This window comes from Chiloscyllium plagiosum, unplaced genomic scaffold (genome assembly GCF_037043375.1).
Source record: "Chiloscyllium plagiosum isolate Xiang-an unplaced genomic scaffold, Cpla_swu_hap1 HiC_scaffold_9, whole genome shotgun sequence".
Lineage (NCBI taxonomy): Eukaryota > Metazoa > Chordata > Chondrichthyes > Orectolobiformes > Hemiscylliidae > Chiloscyllium > Chiloscyllium plagiosum.
Window position 1 is genome coordinate 79951222 of NW_028270147.1, and position 17064 is coordinate 79968285.

Genomic DNA, 17064 nt, shown 5'->3' on the forward strand with positions numbered 1-17064 from the left:
GCATTGTGGGAGGAAACCCACGCAGACACAGGGAGAATGTGCAAACTCCACACAGGCAGTCACCCGAGGCTGGAATCGAGCCTGAGATCCTGGTACTGTGAGGCAGCAGTTCTAACCACTGTACCACCGTGCCGCCCCCTTACAGGAAATGAGAGCATGGAGAAATTTGAGGACAAGGATGAGCCACACTGAAGTGTCGTAGAATTCAAGGCACATTTTCTCATAAAACTATGGCAACACTTAATCTGTCAATTCCGTACCACAGAATTAGTTAAGCATGCTCACTTATCATCTGTGCACGCAGGGCAGAATTTGTTCTTGGCCCTTAGCAATAGTGTTGTGGCACAAGTTCTGGCAAAGACAAACATAGAGTCATAGAAACATACAGCATGGAAACAGCTCCTTCAGTCCAACCAGTCCATGCCGAACATAATCCCAAACTAAACTCGTCCCACCTGCCTGCTCCTGGCCCGTATCCCTCCAAACCTTTCCTATTCCTGTTTCTATCCAAATACCTTTTAAATATTGTAATTGTACCTGGTACTTTCTCAGTCCACACGCGAACCACCCTCTGTGTGAAAAAAATTGCCTCTTATACCTTTTTTAAATCTCTCTCCACTCACCTTAAAAATGTGACCTTTGGCTTGAAATCCCCCTAGGGAAAAGGCAACTTCTATCAGGTCAACTCTCAACTTCTTATGTTCCAGTGAACGAAGTTCCAAACTTTCCAGCCTTTCTTTTTAATTTAAACCTTCCATACCCAGCACCAACCTGGTAAATCTCCTCTGAACCCTCTCCAGCCTGATAATATGCTTCCTCTACAGTCAAAAAGTGAGGCGTTGGAAAAGCACAGCAGGTCAGGCTGCATCTGAGGAGCAGGAAAAAGTGAGGACTGCAGATACTGGGGATTAGAGTCGAGAGTGTGGTGTTGGAAAAGCACAGCAGGTCAGGCAGTATCTGAGGAGCAGGAGAATCAATTTTTGGGGGCAAAAGCCCTTCAATCAGGAATGAGGCTGTGACCTGAGGGGGTGGAGAGATAAATGGGAGAGGGGTGGGACTGGGGGATGGTAGCTGAGATTATGATATGTAGATAGAGGTGGGGGTCATGGTGATAGGTTGGAGGGGAGTGTGGAGTGTATTGGTGGGAAGGGAGATGGACAGGTCATGATGGTGGTGCCGAGTTGAAAGGTTGGAATTGGGATAAGCTGTGGGGAGGGAAAATGAGGAAACTGGTGAAATCCATATTGATGCCATGTGGTTGGAGTGTCCCAAGCGGAAGATGAGGCGTTCTTCCCCCAGGTATCCAGTGGTTAGGGAGTGGAGATGGAGGAGACCTAGAAACTGCATGTCCTTGGCAGTGTGGGAGGGGGAGTTGAAGTGTTTAGCTATGGGTTGGTGGGGATGGTTGTTTCAGGTGTCCTGGAGATATTCTCTGAAGTACTCTGCAAGTAGGCGTCCTGACTCCCCAATGTAAAGGACACCGCATCGGGAGCAACGGATACAGTAAATGACGTATGGAAGTGGAGGTAAAACTCTGATGAATGTGGAAGGCTCCGTTGCAGCCTTGGACGGAGGTGAGGGGGGGAAGGTGTGGCCGCAGGTTTTGCAATTCCTGTGGTGGCAGGGGAAGGTATCGGGAGGGGAGGGTGGGTTGTTGGGGGGTGTGGACCTGACGAGGTAGTCGTGGAGAGAACAGTCTTTCCAGAACACAGATAGGGGTAGGGTGGGAGGAGGTGTAGTCCAAGTAACTGTGGGAGTCAGTGGGTTTGTCGAAGATGTCAGTGTTGAGTGGGTCAGTGTTGATGGAGACGGAGAGGTTCCGGAAGGAGAGGGAGGTGTCTGAGATGGTCCAGGTGAATTTAAGGTCGGGGTGAAATGAGTTGGTGAAATTGATGAACTGCTGAACCTCCTCGTGGAAGCACGAGATGGCGCCGATACAGTATCTGAAGAGTAGGAGAGTCAATTATTCAGGCATAAGCCCTTCATCAAGAAGCCATTCTTGATAAGGGCTATGCCCAAAATGTCGATTCTCCTGCTCCTTGGATGCTGCCTGACCTGTTGTGCTTTTCCAGCACCACACATTTTGACTCTGATCTCCAGTATTGCAGTTCTCACTTTCTCCAATATCCTTCCTATAACTGGGTGACCAGAACTGGACACAGTATTCCAGAAGAAGCCTTACCAATGTCCTGTGCTACCTCAACAAGACTTCCCAACTCCTCAACTCAAAGGATTAAACAATGAAGGCAAGTGTCCCAAACGCCTTTTTAACCACCTATATGTGATGCAAACTTTGAAGAGTTGTGTATCTGTGCCCCTAGGTCTCTCAATACGGCAAAGCCCTACCATTAATTGTATAAGCCTTACCCTTGTTTGTTGTAACAAAATCTAATATGTGATAGGCATAAAGAGAATGTACAAGGGGGGAATAACTGAGTGTTGTTTGAAATATTAGATGTTTGTTTGACATTATTGGTATGGAATGGTTGTTTTGTGACAGCATTTCAGCAGCAAGGATCCTGTGATGGTCAGTGACTGAGGACTGGTAAAATGTTGGCTGTTGAACATTAAGAATTGGGGTTTCATTTTGGAGAACCACAGTCAAATGAGAGTCAGCAGGGTGTCTCAAACACAGAGCTTTGGCACCCTGATAATGTGCTGGGTCAAGTTCTTTGTGAATCTCAATGTCCCCAGGCCACAGCCTTGTGGACAGAGTCATCAATGTTTAGAAAGATGATAAACTCCCTTTGCTGGTATGCAGGACCTCTATCACCTTCCAAATGTCATGATGAAGAATGAACTGCGAGATTTTTTTTCCTGCCACCTAGGGCGGCACAGTGGCTCAGTGGTCAGCACAGCTGCCTCACAGCGTCAAGGCCCCGGGTTTCATTCCTGCCTCGGGCCACTGTCTGTGTGGAGTTTACACATTCTCCCCATGTCTGCGAGGGTTTTCTCAGGGTCCTCTGGTTTCCTCCCACAGTCCATAGAGATGTGCAGGTCAGGTGATTTGGTCATGCTAAATTGCCCATAGTGTTAAGTGCATTAGTTAGGGGAATGTGTCGGGGTGGATTACTCTTCAGAGGGCCAAATGGCCTGTTTCCATAAAGTAGGGAATCTATTCCAACCAGAAAACACAAAAAACTCAAGGTAACAGTCACACTGATACCAGCTATTAGCTTCATTGTTGCCCTTCTCGGAGGGTGGGGTGTCCGGTTCCATAGAATTCTAGAAGGTGGCACATTTCCATGTCCAGATCCTTGTCGAAACTCAGCCTATCTCGGGTGCTAGGAGGAAAGCGTGAAGCCCCTGAGTAGGGAAGGTCTCCTGCTGAGAGTACCCCTCCTCCTGCCTGGGCCTGCTCTCTTTGCTGCCTCTGTTCCACCTGCTGAGAGATATGACTGCAGCCTCACGACTGGGTAAAAGTGAGGCAGATTTTACCAACTTTTCTGAACTCCTCCAGCATTCCGGTCTATCACAAACCTGGAGGTAATGGAAAACACCTCGACTGAAAATTGAATGTTGATGCCTTTAAATAGCACTGATGGAGGGGGATAATCCCTCAAACTGCTGAATGCCTGTTCATCTAAAATTCTATAATTCTAAAATTCTATAAGTCTGCCTGTTGAGCACCTTGAACAGCATAGCATCGATAAGACCACAACCCATAGGAGCAGGAAGAGGCCATTCAGCCCATTGAATCTGATCTGCTATTCAATGAGGTTGTAGCTGATCTGACAACCCTCAACTCCTATTTTCCATCTTTTCCTTGATTCCCTAACTGATTAAAAATCTGTCTCAGCTGAGACAGCAGTAAATGATCCAACCTCTACAACTCTCCACGGTACAAAATTCTACAGAATTTACTAGATTTAGAGGGAAGAAATTCCTCCTCATCTCTGTCTTTAATGCTACCCTCTGCTCCTAGATTCTACCACAAGGGGAAACAACCTTTCCACATTTACCCTGCCAAGTCCACTAAGAATCTTGTGTTGCAATAAAGTCTCCTCTCACTCTTCTAAGTTACAATGAATACAGCCCAACCCTATTCAATCTCTCCTCATTTGGTGATCCCTCCATACCTGGAACCTTCTCTGTACTGCCTGAATATCTTAGATGTAGATCATGCTGGAAATGGGCTGGAACATTGCGAATGCCATATTTTACCTAAGTTGTTACCCTTAGCATTGAAACCACAACTGCAGAGGCAGTTGACTAATCTGTACTGACATTCAGAGCAAATTTGCCTTAGCATCAATTACCAGTATTTTTCAGTGCTCTTGCGGCAGAAAACTTTCTTAAATGAGGAAAAGTGTAAGAAGCACACACCCTGTAAAGTCTTTGAAGTGGTGTCACTGCTCTCACCTCTGTAGGCTGTTTAACTCCACTATAACCTTTCAGTTAAAATGTTAAATTGCCATTAACTTAGATTATAAAATTTGCACAAAATGTGTTGAATTGCAGCAAGTTTGATGGTCCTTTCCACTCTGAACTCTTCTAATCCCAAAGGCCCTATCAACCAGAAAGTCACAGATTCTGAACAAGAGGTGACTCCAGTCCTGGTGAATGATCATTGGCCATGAAATGTCTTCAGCGACTGTCTAGCTCCCTTTTGAATTGAACTAAGCAATATGTGCTGCAGAAAAACTTTGAAAAGGGAAAGTTTCTTGAGATTTAATCTCACTCTATGCCTTATCAGCTGATATACTAACCCCTTCTTCACCTGAACTAAACCAATTTACGTAAGAGTTCAAGGCAGTTCAACCCCGCATGATGTTAAATATGTCAGTTAAGAGTTTCAGAAATCTATGTTTCTTTCGTTTAAAAGACCACGGTCTCTGAATCTACAGTAATTGCTAATATTTTTTGACCGTTTGTTAAGCTATGAAGCCTACTCTAGTTTATTTCTAATTCCTCGGTATGTCTGCCTATGTGAGGAAACTAAAACTGGATAGTATTCCAAATGGAGCATAGTCTTGTCCATTGTTATCTGTTTTATACATGTCAATCCAGTTTATACATCCTGATAGTTAGCTTGTGGCAACTATTTTCACCTCCACACCGTCCCCACACAGATCCTGTTGTTTACTGTTGAATACACTGTAATACTCAGGCCTCGTTCCCTCTGGATAGACTCTCAAAACCTTGAAAATAGAGCACAATTTTAACTGTTGAGGTTAAACTAAGACATTGAGCGTGTCCTACATCATTAATGATACGAGCAAGATTGTACAAGTTGCTCAAGGAATTGCTTGGTGAACAAGCTGGAAGTCCATGCTTCTGACAGGATTTTCTGGTTCAAACGATCTGCCTCCATATTTAAAGGTCAGTTGGACTCTGCTTCAGACACTGCAAACTAGGACATTCTCTCAGCCTGTGTCGGTTGCTCTTCCAACACAAGAGATGCCATCACAATGCTTGCTTTGCCTTCCTGCTTTGTTGAATGTGCCCTGCAGATGTTGCTGGACGACAATCACAGAAAGACAGGATGACATCTTCCTCAAAAATTGAATCAGTTATTTAATTTAGTTTAGTTCAGAAGAAGGGGTTAGTGTATCTGCTGGTAAGGCATAGAATTAAATTAAATCTCAAGAAACTTTTCCTTTTAAAGGTTTTCCTGCAGCCAGTGTTGATTAGTTGCAACCATTCAAAAGGGAGCTAGAAAAGTCATCGAACACACTTCAGACCAATGAACATTCACCATGTAGGAGCAAATTAATACAGATGCTGGAATCTGTATTGGAGAATCTACATTAGATAAACCAAACACAGACCGGGGGCCTGATTTGTAGAACACCTATGCTCTGTGTGCAAGCATGACCCTGACCTTCCCATAGCTGGTCATTTTAACACAGCGTCCTGCCTGCATGCCCACCTGTCTGTCCTCAGCATGCTGCAGTGAATCACAGCGCAACCTGGAGGAGTAACATCTCATCTTCAGACTAGGCACTTTACAACCTTCTGGGCTCAATATCATTCTTTTTAACCACCTTCAGATTGTGAACCCATTCCTTTGCTTTCTTTTATCTTTGTTTGTTCCATTCTCTGTCATCACATCCTCTCTCCCTTCCCCCCAGCCCATGTGGGACTGTCTGGTCTTTCCAATCTGGCAGTAAGGCACACAGTTGTTCTGCCATTCTCACATTTCAATCACTTATTCCGAACTTTCAACATCCTTCCTCCCCCAGCACTCCAACCCATCCCCCACCAAATATTGCCTAAATGTTGTCCCTTCCACGCTTCATGTCAGATCTGATTAAGAGTCATCTAGGCTCAAAACATTAGCTTGCTGTCTCTCCATGGATGCTGCCTGACCCGCTGTGATTTCGGGATATGGCACTGTATCTGTACAGTCTGGCATTGATAATGGTATCCTGTCTGGGCATGGTTAGCAGTGAAGCTCAGTGTTATTGGAATCTCCAAAAGAGATGGTAAATAGTGCAGGAAGAAAGCCATCGATTCATGCCCTCTACAGGTGTGTGATACCATCATCGCTCTGCTACCTCACACCCACAGTTTCATCATTCAGTCTAACTCAGCCTCTCACAAAGCTTCATAGTCTGCAAGTCTTGGCTTGGGGACCATAAGATATAAAAGCAGAATTAGGGCATTCATCCCATTGAGTCTGCTCCACCACTCAATCACGGCTGATGTTTCTCAACCCCATTCTCCTTCCCTCTCTCCATAACTCTTGATCCCCTTACCGATCAAGAACCTATCAATCTCTGTCTTAAACGCAATCAATGACTTTGCCTCCAGAGCCCTCTGTGGCAATGTGTTCTACAGATTAATCAGCATCTGGATGTAGAAATTCCTCCTTATCTCAGTTCGAAAGTGTCACTCCTTCACCCTCAGGCTGTTCCCTTGGGTCCCAGTCTCTCCTACAAGTGGAAACATCTTCTCTTCATCCTGTCTATCCAGGCCTCTCAATATTCCTTAAGTTTCAATCAGATTCTCCCCTTATCCTTCTCATCTCCAATGAATACACACCCAGTTTCCACAACCGTGCCTTCATCCCTTGGATCATTCTTGTAAACCTCCTCTGGACCCTCCTCCAACATCAGCACATCCTTCCTTAGATACAGAGTCCAAATCTGCTCACAATATTCCAAATACAGTCTGACCAGAACCTTATACAGCCTCAGCAGTACATCTCTGTTCTTGTAGCCCTTTTGAAATGAATTCTAACATTGTATTTGCCTTCTTAATTGACAAGTGAACCTACATGTTAAGAGAATCCTGAACGAAAGCTCCCAAGTCCCTTTATGTTTCAGATTTCCCCACTCTTCCAGCCTGTCCAAGTTCTTCTGCAGTCTCCCTGCTTCCTCAACACTGTCTATCCCTCCACTTTGTGCCATCTTCAAACTTAGCAACCATACCCTCAGTTCCTTTGTCCAGATTGTTAATGTATAAAGTGAATACTGTGATCCCAACAAGAATCTCTGCGAACTCTAATAGCCACCATTTACCATCCTAAAAGAAACCCCTTTTACCTTACTCTCTGTCTTCGGCTAATCAGCCAATCCTCTATCCATACCTGTACCTTGACACTAACACCATGGGTTCTTAACTTATTTAGCAGCCTCCTGTGTGGCAACTTGTCAAAGACCTCCTGGAAATCCAAATAGATTATGCCCACAGGGTCTCCTTTTTCTAAGTTGCTCATTACTTCCTCAAATAATTCTTGTCCAATATGACCTCCCTTTGATGAAACTATGCTGACTCAGCCTAATTTACTGTACACTTCCAAGTACTCCACAAGCTCACCCTTAATAATGGACTCTAAAATCTTAATGGAGACTGTGGTCATAGTTTCCTGCCTTTTGCCTCCCTTCCTTCTTAAACAGGGAGGTGTTACATTAGCAATTTTCCAGTCCTCTGGGACCGTCACTGATTCCAGTGATTCCTGAAAGATCACAACCAATGCCTCTGCAATCTCCTTCAGAGGCCTGGAGTGTAGTCTATCTGAGCTGGGTGATTTATTCACCTTCAAACTTCTTAGTTTCTCCAGCATCCTCTCCTTAGTGATGGCTATTGCATCCACCTTTGTCCCCTGACTCCCTTGAAGTTCTGGTCTGCTGCTGGTATCTTCCACTGTGAAAACTAATACAAAGTACCCATTCAATTCATCCGCCATTTCTTTGCTCCCCATTACTACGACACCAATCTCATTTTCCAGCAGTCCAATGTCCACTCTTGCCTTTGTCTTACCTTTTAGATATCTGAAGTGCCTCATGTAATCAAATTTTTTATATTAATAGGTAGCTTATATTTCATCTTCTCTTCCCTTCGTGCTTTTTTTCAATTCTCCTGTGCTGAGGAATGTATGGTAGTGGAAGTGGTCACAATATCACTAGTATAAATGTTGGTCTCAGGAAGCTTTACAAAGGCCCTGGAACTTTTACAGAGCTGAGGATATCAGAGCCCCACTTGAAAGAGAAGCTCAATATTTATTACATACATCAATCAAATGGAAAACTTAGTCAAGCGCTATGGAATATGTGTTGCAGCAAGCAGTAGTTTTCCACAAACTGTGCAAATCAAAATACTACTTACCATTTTAATTTCTCAACCCAACTCAGGCATCCAGGAAGTAGGGGCTAAGAGAGTTTTTCTGCTTCTCTGGACTATTTCCTCATTTTTCTCTCTTTGACACCATGCCTGGCATCTCTCCTGTTCCTCCTCCACCATAAACTCCACAGACGTTTCCCCTATCTCTCTTGCATAACCTCCTCAGCCAACACATGCTCTCTTTGGCAACCTTTATGTCATGGGTCACCCTGTTTCAGGTATACTGAGGCTAGCTGGTCCAAACATCAGAACCTTAAAGAGTACTATGGTCTGTTCTACAATAACCCTAGTCAAAACATTAGCAATGTTTCATTTTTCTGTGGTGGAGGTCTGAAGATTCTTTGAAGCGTTTTACAGCCAGGGTTTGGTATTGGTATCATCAGAAAATGTGAGGGAACTGAATGTGATGGTTTTTCTCAATGGTGAGAATCTCATGTTAGGACTGCCAGCCAATTAACTATAATGTTCTCAATTGTTCTCACCACCTCAGGGAGGGAAAAATTGTGCCCATAGTGCACCCATGTTAATTAATTGCCCTATCCATGTGTGTCATGCTACATTGGTCAACGTTAAAAATTGTCAGCCAGGCACCATATTGTGCCCCATTTTATATGAATTGGATTGCAATACTTGCTTAAGCAGGTTAAGATCATTGATGTATACCGTGAAGAGAAGAGGATGAAAATGTTTCAGAATCTGTTCTTAACTTTGGTTATGCTAGTGAGAGAAATTAGTCTGATGAGGATCGCCAAGAATTTGTTCTTGGGCCGATATTTGGGGAAATCTGTCAGTGTTATTTGTGCTTCCACAAGCAGTCTACTCCTAGAGAAGAATCCATATTGGTTAAATCCAAGTTGGGGTGGCATGGTGGTTCAATGGTTGGCATTGCTGCCTCAGAGTGCTAGGGACCTGAGTTCAATTCGGGCAACTTTCTGTGTGCAGCTTGCACATTCCACACTGTAGGGATTCTCTGATTTTAAATGTTCTGGGACGGTACAGGAAAAATCGATGGTTTGTTGGTTCCCTCCTGACTCCACAGAAAACTTCCATGACTTTTTTTAAAACCACTGGGTGATCATAAGGATTAGCTGGAATTGTCTTCAACACTAGCCATGCTCGATGTCAATCAAGTTTGCACATAAAGTGCCAACTGAGTTGGCTTAAAAATGAGTCCCATGGGATTAGTAATGAGATCAAGTCAGTTTGGATCAGAAGCTGGTCTTTCTACAGCTAAATCTATTGTTCTTTCCCCTATTTAGTACTCATAAAAGTCAATGTGTCCAGTAGGATGTTTCACTATTTTAAATCTAAATATTCCATAATGGCATAAAACATTCAGAAATATTCCTGATACATGTCAAATATGCAGAATGCCCCATCCTCTGCTTCTGGTCAACAACAAATATACAAATATACTAGAACGTTGTTAAACAAAATGAGCATTTCCTGAGGTAAGGAATAACGTAACCAATGGTGGACGCTTGATAAAGAATTATGGAATAGTAGAGAAGAAGACCATTCAGTCTGGCATGCCTGTGCCAATGGTTTTTAAAGGGCTGCCGATTAATCACATCCTGTTGCTCTTTCCCTGTTACTCTGTCAATTTTCCTGTCAGCAGTCATTATTCTGAGTGGATGTGTACAAGATTATAGGTGGAACAAGTTAAACAGGGAAGAGAAGCTTAACTGGAATTACTAGCAGCTGTTTAACTCGAAGGTGGGTAAAGGCGATGGAAAATAAAAAGAAAATTCAATATGAGTTGACCCCCACCCTTCTATGTGGTTGAAGTTCTCACAATTTGGATACATGAGGGTAGCAATGAGAGCGATGTTTCAAATTCAACTCCAAAAAGCAAAGACTGATAAAAACACTTAAAAAAATACAAATTTGCAGACAAATTTCGACCATCAACCAAAATCTTTCTGCCTGTAGAACTTGTGTGTTTCGTTTTATATTTCTGGGTGTGTGAGTTTATAGAATAACCTGCAGGACCCAAAGAATTAACGTCATGCATGTGTTGGATGGAAACTCCCCCTCACACCACATCCTCACAAAGAAATTTGGTTTGACTGCACACTGCAGGAAGCTACAATGCAATGGTTGTTGAGGTGTGAAGGTTCCCATGCATAGTGCATATATTTTTCAGTAATTAAAGAAATCTCTCGACTCTGCATCATTTCCACTAAACAGAGTATATCAGCATTTGGAAATACTATTTGCCGAAACATAAATCACAACGTTATAATATTTGTAATTAACCTTTCTAAGTAACCTGCAATGAGCCATTTCATTAATATGCAAACTAAATGTACTCATATGAAAGTGTAGAGTATGCCAACTTTTTTATCAATTTAATTAAATTTCAGGCTGGCGAATATAAGTCATCTTTGCTTTCTCTGAACTGTGACACTAAATTCTTTATTCTTAATGTTATTTACAGACATGCACTGAATTCTGAGAACATTTCCCAGGATTGTCTTGATTCATTGTTTTAAAAAGAAGAAAAATGCTGTGGCTGTACTTTTGTCTGTATTTCAGACCTGAATGAGAAAATTATCAGTCTGGAAATTGATTCGAATTGTGAATAAGGTTTTGACAATCCAGTTCAGATAAATGCATTCTGACCTCCCACATTTTGAACTCAGTCTGATCTGGAATAACCCAGCCAAGTGTTGGCTCGTAATATCAAATTCTGGCATCACTGCAGGTTCAGCAGGTTCATTTAAGAAGCAAATGCCATGAGTTGCAAACAGAGGGTACAGACTGCATCCTTTCTGTACAGGCCTGGAGCTTCCACTAGGTTGTGTTGGTTTTTTTCATTTCCATTCACACCAGGTAAGCCAAGCCAGGCACAAAATTGCAGTGTCTCAAGTGCCAATTGGCCGCAGCTTAAGAAGGGTTCACGAAATATCAGATTTGTTGGTAGCCACCATGTGAAAGTTTAGGAATGGTGTGCAGAGTGCATTCAGAGCAACACTGAAGACCAATCGAGCTTGACTTTGGTCTGTCACAGTGAGGGAAAAGTAATAGGCACACTGCAGGCTCTTGAAGGTCAATGCAAGATCCTTCCTTGTAACCAAAGCAGAGAAGCCGCACTGTAGAACTGTAAATAGAGATGGTAGAAAGATGCTAGCTGAGCTCCTGGTGTTTTTGAGTGCTGACGTGGAAGCTTTGTTGTCATTTTTACTAAATGAATCCAACAAACTCTGCACTGTCAATCCTCCCCTTCTCAAGGTTAAGCCTAATTAGGAGGCAAGATTTCACTACATTTTTTAATGTGCTTGATTAACACCTTTAAATGATGCATTTAAGATACTTCAGATACTTAAGATATTTCAGCAAGGCATTCGATAAGGTTCCCCACAGTAGGCTATTATACAAAATGGGGGGGAATGGGATTGTGGGAGACATAGCAGTTTGGATCAGTAATTGGCTTGCTGAAAGAAAACAGAGGGTTATAGTTGACGGAACATGTTCATCTTGGTGTCCATTTACTAGCGGCGTATCGCAAGGGTCGGTGTTGGGTCCACTGCTGTTCGTCATTTTTATAAATGACCTGGATGAGGGCTTAGAAGGGTGGGTTAGTAAATTTGCGGATGACATTAAAGTCGGCGGAGTTGTGGATAGTGATGAAGGATGTAGTAGGTTGCAGAGAGGTATAGATAGGATGCAGAGCTGGGCTGAGAGGTGGCAAATGGAGTTTAATGTGGACAAGTGTGAGGTGATACACTTTGGATGCAGTAATCGGAATGCAAAGTACTGGGCTAATGGTAAGATTCTTGGGAGTGCAGATGAGCAGAGAGATCTCGGTGTCCATGTACACAGATCCCTGAAAGTTGCCACCCAGATTGACAGGGTTGTTAAGAAGGCATATAGTGTTTTGGCCTTCATTAATAGAGGGATTGAGTTCCGGAACCAGGAGGTTATGCTGCAGCTGTACAAAGCTCTGGTAGGGCCACACTTGGAGTATTGTGTACAGTTCTGGTCACCACATTATAAGAAGAATGTGGAAGCTTTGGAAAGGGTGCAGAGGAGATTTACTAGGATGTTGCCTGGTATGGAAGGAATGTCTTACGATGAACGGCTGAGGGCCTTGAGGCTATTCTCGTTGGAGAGAAGAAGGTTGAGAGGTGACTTAAAAGAGACATACAAGATAATCAGAGGGTTAGATAGAGTGAACAGGGAGAGCCTTTTTCCAAGTATGGGGACTGCAAACACGAGGGGACACAACTTTAAAGTGAGGAGAGATAGGTATGAGACTGATGTCAGAGGTAGTTTCTTTACTCAGAGAGTAGTGAGGGTATGGAATGCTTTGCCTGCAACGGTAGTAGATTTGCCAAGTTTAAGTGCATTTAAGTCATCATTGGACAGGCATATGGACGTACATGGAATAGTGTAGGTGGGATGGGCTTCAGATTAGTATGACAGGGCGGCACAACATCGAGGGCCGAAGGGCCTGTACTGTGCTGTAATGTTCTATGTTCTATGTTCTATATTTGTATTTACAACTGAGGTGTCGTAAACTACAAGACTTTGGACCAAGAATTGAATAACTCATTTGCAACCAATGCAGGCTGACTGGCCTCCTCCTATAAATCTCCCTCTATTTCCACAAACCCATTATTGTCTTCACAACTATTTCTCACTTTGATAATACTTAGTACTTCTGTCATTCACACTGTCTGTGGTAAGCTGGCTGCTGGCTCATTCACAGGAAGAGCTCCTTGCCAGGATACACGTTAACACATGTCAATAATGTTTGCAATAGGGAGATGACCAGCATAAAAGGAAGTCTTCCCATACTACAAACATACATCCAGTGGAACAGGCCTTCATCAACATAATAGGATAATGCACAGCAGTCCACCTTGGAGTTAGTTGAGCTGGAGAGTTGCCAGACAGGGTTTAAGTGGTACCTTCCCCACCTCTTCTTGTATTACCTAACTCATTCAGTGACAAACTCAATAACTTCCAGAACACTTTGGCAAGCTGGTATAAGCTAATGCATGCCTTTGAAACCACATCCTAACCCTTGTCATGAGTAATTTTGTTTTTTTTTGTTTCCATTTATTTTGAAATGATGTTCTATTCTAAAAGCCATTAGTTCAATGCCCGTTAACAGTCAGAGATAAATTTAATTAACCATGGTTTATATATTAGTCTTAGTTTAGGATAATCTTCATTAGAAGACACTTCCATCAAACCAAATAGTTGAGATCAAATTCAATGTGTCCTTTAGTGATGGATAGGGATGTTGAGTCTGAATCACATCATCCTTTACCAATCATATTTAAATGAAAAAGAAAGTAATTACATTTCTGTCACTAACAATTTATCTTTTATAGTAGATTCTCATTAGAAGATTGCAATAAAGAATGATGTTTTAAATGCTTTTTTTAATTATAAACCTGTTTGTGATCATTTTTCCCAAGCTATGAGGTCCCTCATCCATGAACTGAAGCATTTGTCATTGTCAAGCATCTGCACCTCTATTCTTCTACAATTGATGACCTAGATTATATGTTAAAAAGATGCAAGTTGATTTTCTGACCACCAGTGGTGACTTTTTCCTGACTGAGGAGATTAATCTGAAACTTGAAACAGTGACAGCATATTGAACATTGATCTCTCTCGGTTATTTTTTGTACAGGAAGAGTGAGTGACAAAGTGGATTAGCAACTGTGGGCCTTTTCTCATTGTGAACTGGGTTTGAATCCAGCCCAGTCTAAACTGCTGTAGTACATATAACTGAGTCATTTTGAAATCTGCCTCTTAGTGTCTTTCTACCACTATGTCAGACCACATCTCCCTCTGACATCTATATCCTTTTGAATTCTGCCTCTCACCAAATACAAAACACACATAAGACAAAAATATTTCAAGTCTTGTTCTTTCAATAATTACCAAAACAGCTTACTTACAAATTCAGCTCTAATGGGTTATTTAATTAATGGCTATTTGTTGAGTGAAAGCATCCTTTTTAAGATGTCCAGCTAAACCAGTCAATAGCTTTCACAAAATAGACTCAGGTGCAGTCAAATTGCTCACTATCCTCCTTAGCTTTGCCTTCATCATTGCATAAACCACATTGTCCTGAAAAACATCAATGTATGGCAAACAGGACTGGCTTTCTTGCGTCAACACTATTTAACCTATTTCAAAAGCAAGGCTGTTGTGAACTAGTTCCACACAATGTTGCAGAGTGAGTGTTTTCAATTACTAAAACCATTTATGTGATCTACTTTACCTGCCTACGCAGTGCGATTAACACAGTGACTGAGTCCCTGGTAGGTGAGAAAGCATATCACGAAGGAAAGTTGTCAGTTCTACTTATTTCAACAAATCTTTGGAAGCCAGATATTTTTCCAACCTCAGTGATGGTAAAGCTTCTAAAAATGATTTGGGGCAAAATTAAGAGTCACTTGAGTGGGTGTATTAGTAAAAATCATCATGGATCTATCAAGAGAAAACTATACTGAACGTGCTTTCATGAATTATTAACAGGCAGGGTTAATCAGGACGACACTGTTGAGGCTGTGTACACAGGTATCCAAAGAGCTTTTAATAAAATGTTGTACAACCAGACTTCTGAGTATAGTTATAGCTCATAGAGTAATAAACAAGCAGTAGCAACATCGATATGAAATGGGGTGAAAAACAGAATGGGGGTGTTCTTCTTAGACTGGAGGAAGATTTGTAATGATGTTTCCCAATGGTTTATGTTAGAATCTTCACTCTTCTTGATATGTTGTATGATCTAGACATGGTGTTGCATGGCACAGTTATAAAATTTGCGGATGGCATGAAACTCGACTGTATTGCAAACTATGAGGAGGATACTGTAGAACTTCAAAATGAAAAGCATTCAGATTAGATGCCCTACAGTGTGGAAACAGGCCCTTCGGCCCAACAAGTCCACACCGACCCTCTGAAGAGCAACCCCCCCCCCGCCCACATTTACTCCTGACCAATGCATCTAACACTATGGGCAATTTAGCACGCCCAATTCACCTAACCTGCACATGTTTGGACTGTGGATGTAACCCACAAAGATACAGGGAGAATGTGCAAACTCCACACAGACAGCTGCCTGAGGTGGAAATTGAACCCAGGTCCCTAGTGCTGTGAGGCAGCAGTGCAAAGCACTGAGCCATTGTGCCACCCCAGTGGAATGGTGTGAAAAACTGCAATATATTTTCATACAAAGAAGTGTGAAATGGTTCACTTTGAAAGAAAGAACATGAGAGACAATTAAAAACTCTTCTAAAGATGGGACAGAAATAAAGGGAGCTGGGTGTATATGTCCATACTTTACTGAATGTCATTTGGAGAATGGCAGGGCAGGCTGAGAACATGGTTAATAAAGAATACAGCACCCAGGCTTTATTCATAGACATGTAGATTACATGACAAAAAGTTTACACTAATCCTGTATAGAACACTGATTCAGCCTCAACTAGTCTACTGTGTTCTGGTCTGGGCATCCCACTTCAGGAAAGTTGTGAAGGATTTAGAATGAATACAATAAAGATCCATAAAAAATGTTTCAGAATTTAGGAATTTCAGTTAAATGGATAGACTGGGGAGTTTGGAATTTTTCTCCTGAGAGTTGAAAGAGAGTGGAGTGCTGGAAAAGCATAACAGGTCAGGCAACATCCGAGGAGTAGGAGAATCAATGTTTTGGGCATAAGCCTTTCATTAGGAATTATGACTGAAAATAGGCTTATGCCCAAAACATTGATTCTCCTGCTCCTTGGATGCTGCCTGACCTGCTTGTTTTTCCAGCACCACGTCCTCAACTCTGATCTCCAGCAATGAAGTCCTCACTTTCTCCTTCAAGATGAAAGAGTCAAGGTGAAATTTGGTAGAAGTGGAAACAGTCATAAGGGGTCTGCACTGACTAGATAGGGAGAGATGGTTCCCATTGGCAGAAGGATCAAGAACAGGAGGGCAAAGCAGGAAGATGATCAGCAAAAGAAGCAATGATGGCATGAGGATAACCTTCCTTTCACAGTGAGTGGTTGGGATTTGGAACATGTTGCCTGATGGTTTAATGAAAGCAAGTTCAATTGAGGTATTCAAGATGGAATTGGTCCTTTGCCAGAAAGGGAAGACTGCACAGGGCCACAGGGAGAAATGTTTGGGAATGACTCCTTTGGTGTGCCAGTGCAAATATGATGGACAGAGTGGCCTCCTTCTGTAGTGTGACCATGTGCGTGATGCAGACATAGCTTTTCCTTTTAATACTTTTATCTGAAGTAGGGAATTTTTATCCCTTACGCCTGGCAAAAATAAGCAGATACAGGGTTAAAATGGAATTGGTCAAATACCCAATTCATTCCAATTTCGGAACATCTGATTTTTCAGCAGTGGGAGAGGCCATGCTCTGTCAGACTGGATTGTGAAACTAGAGTCTCGACTTCTTCTCTGTGAATTTATAGCTTAAGTGCCTTAACTCGGTAGTTCACCACATGCCTCAGTGCCCAGAGCTTTACT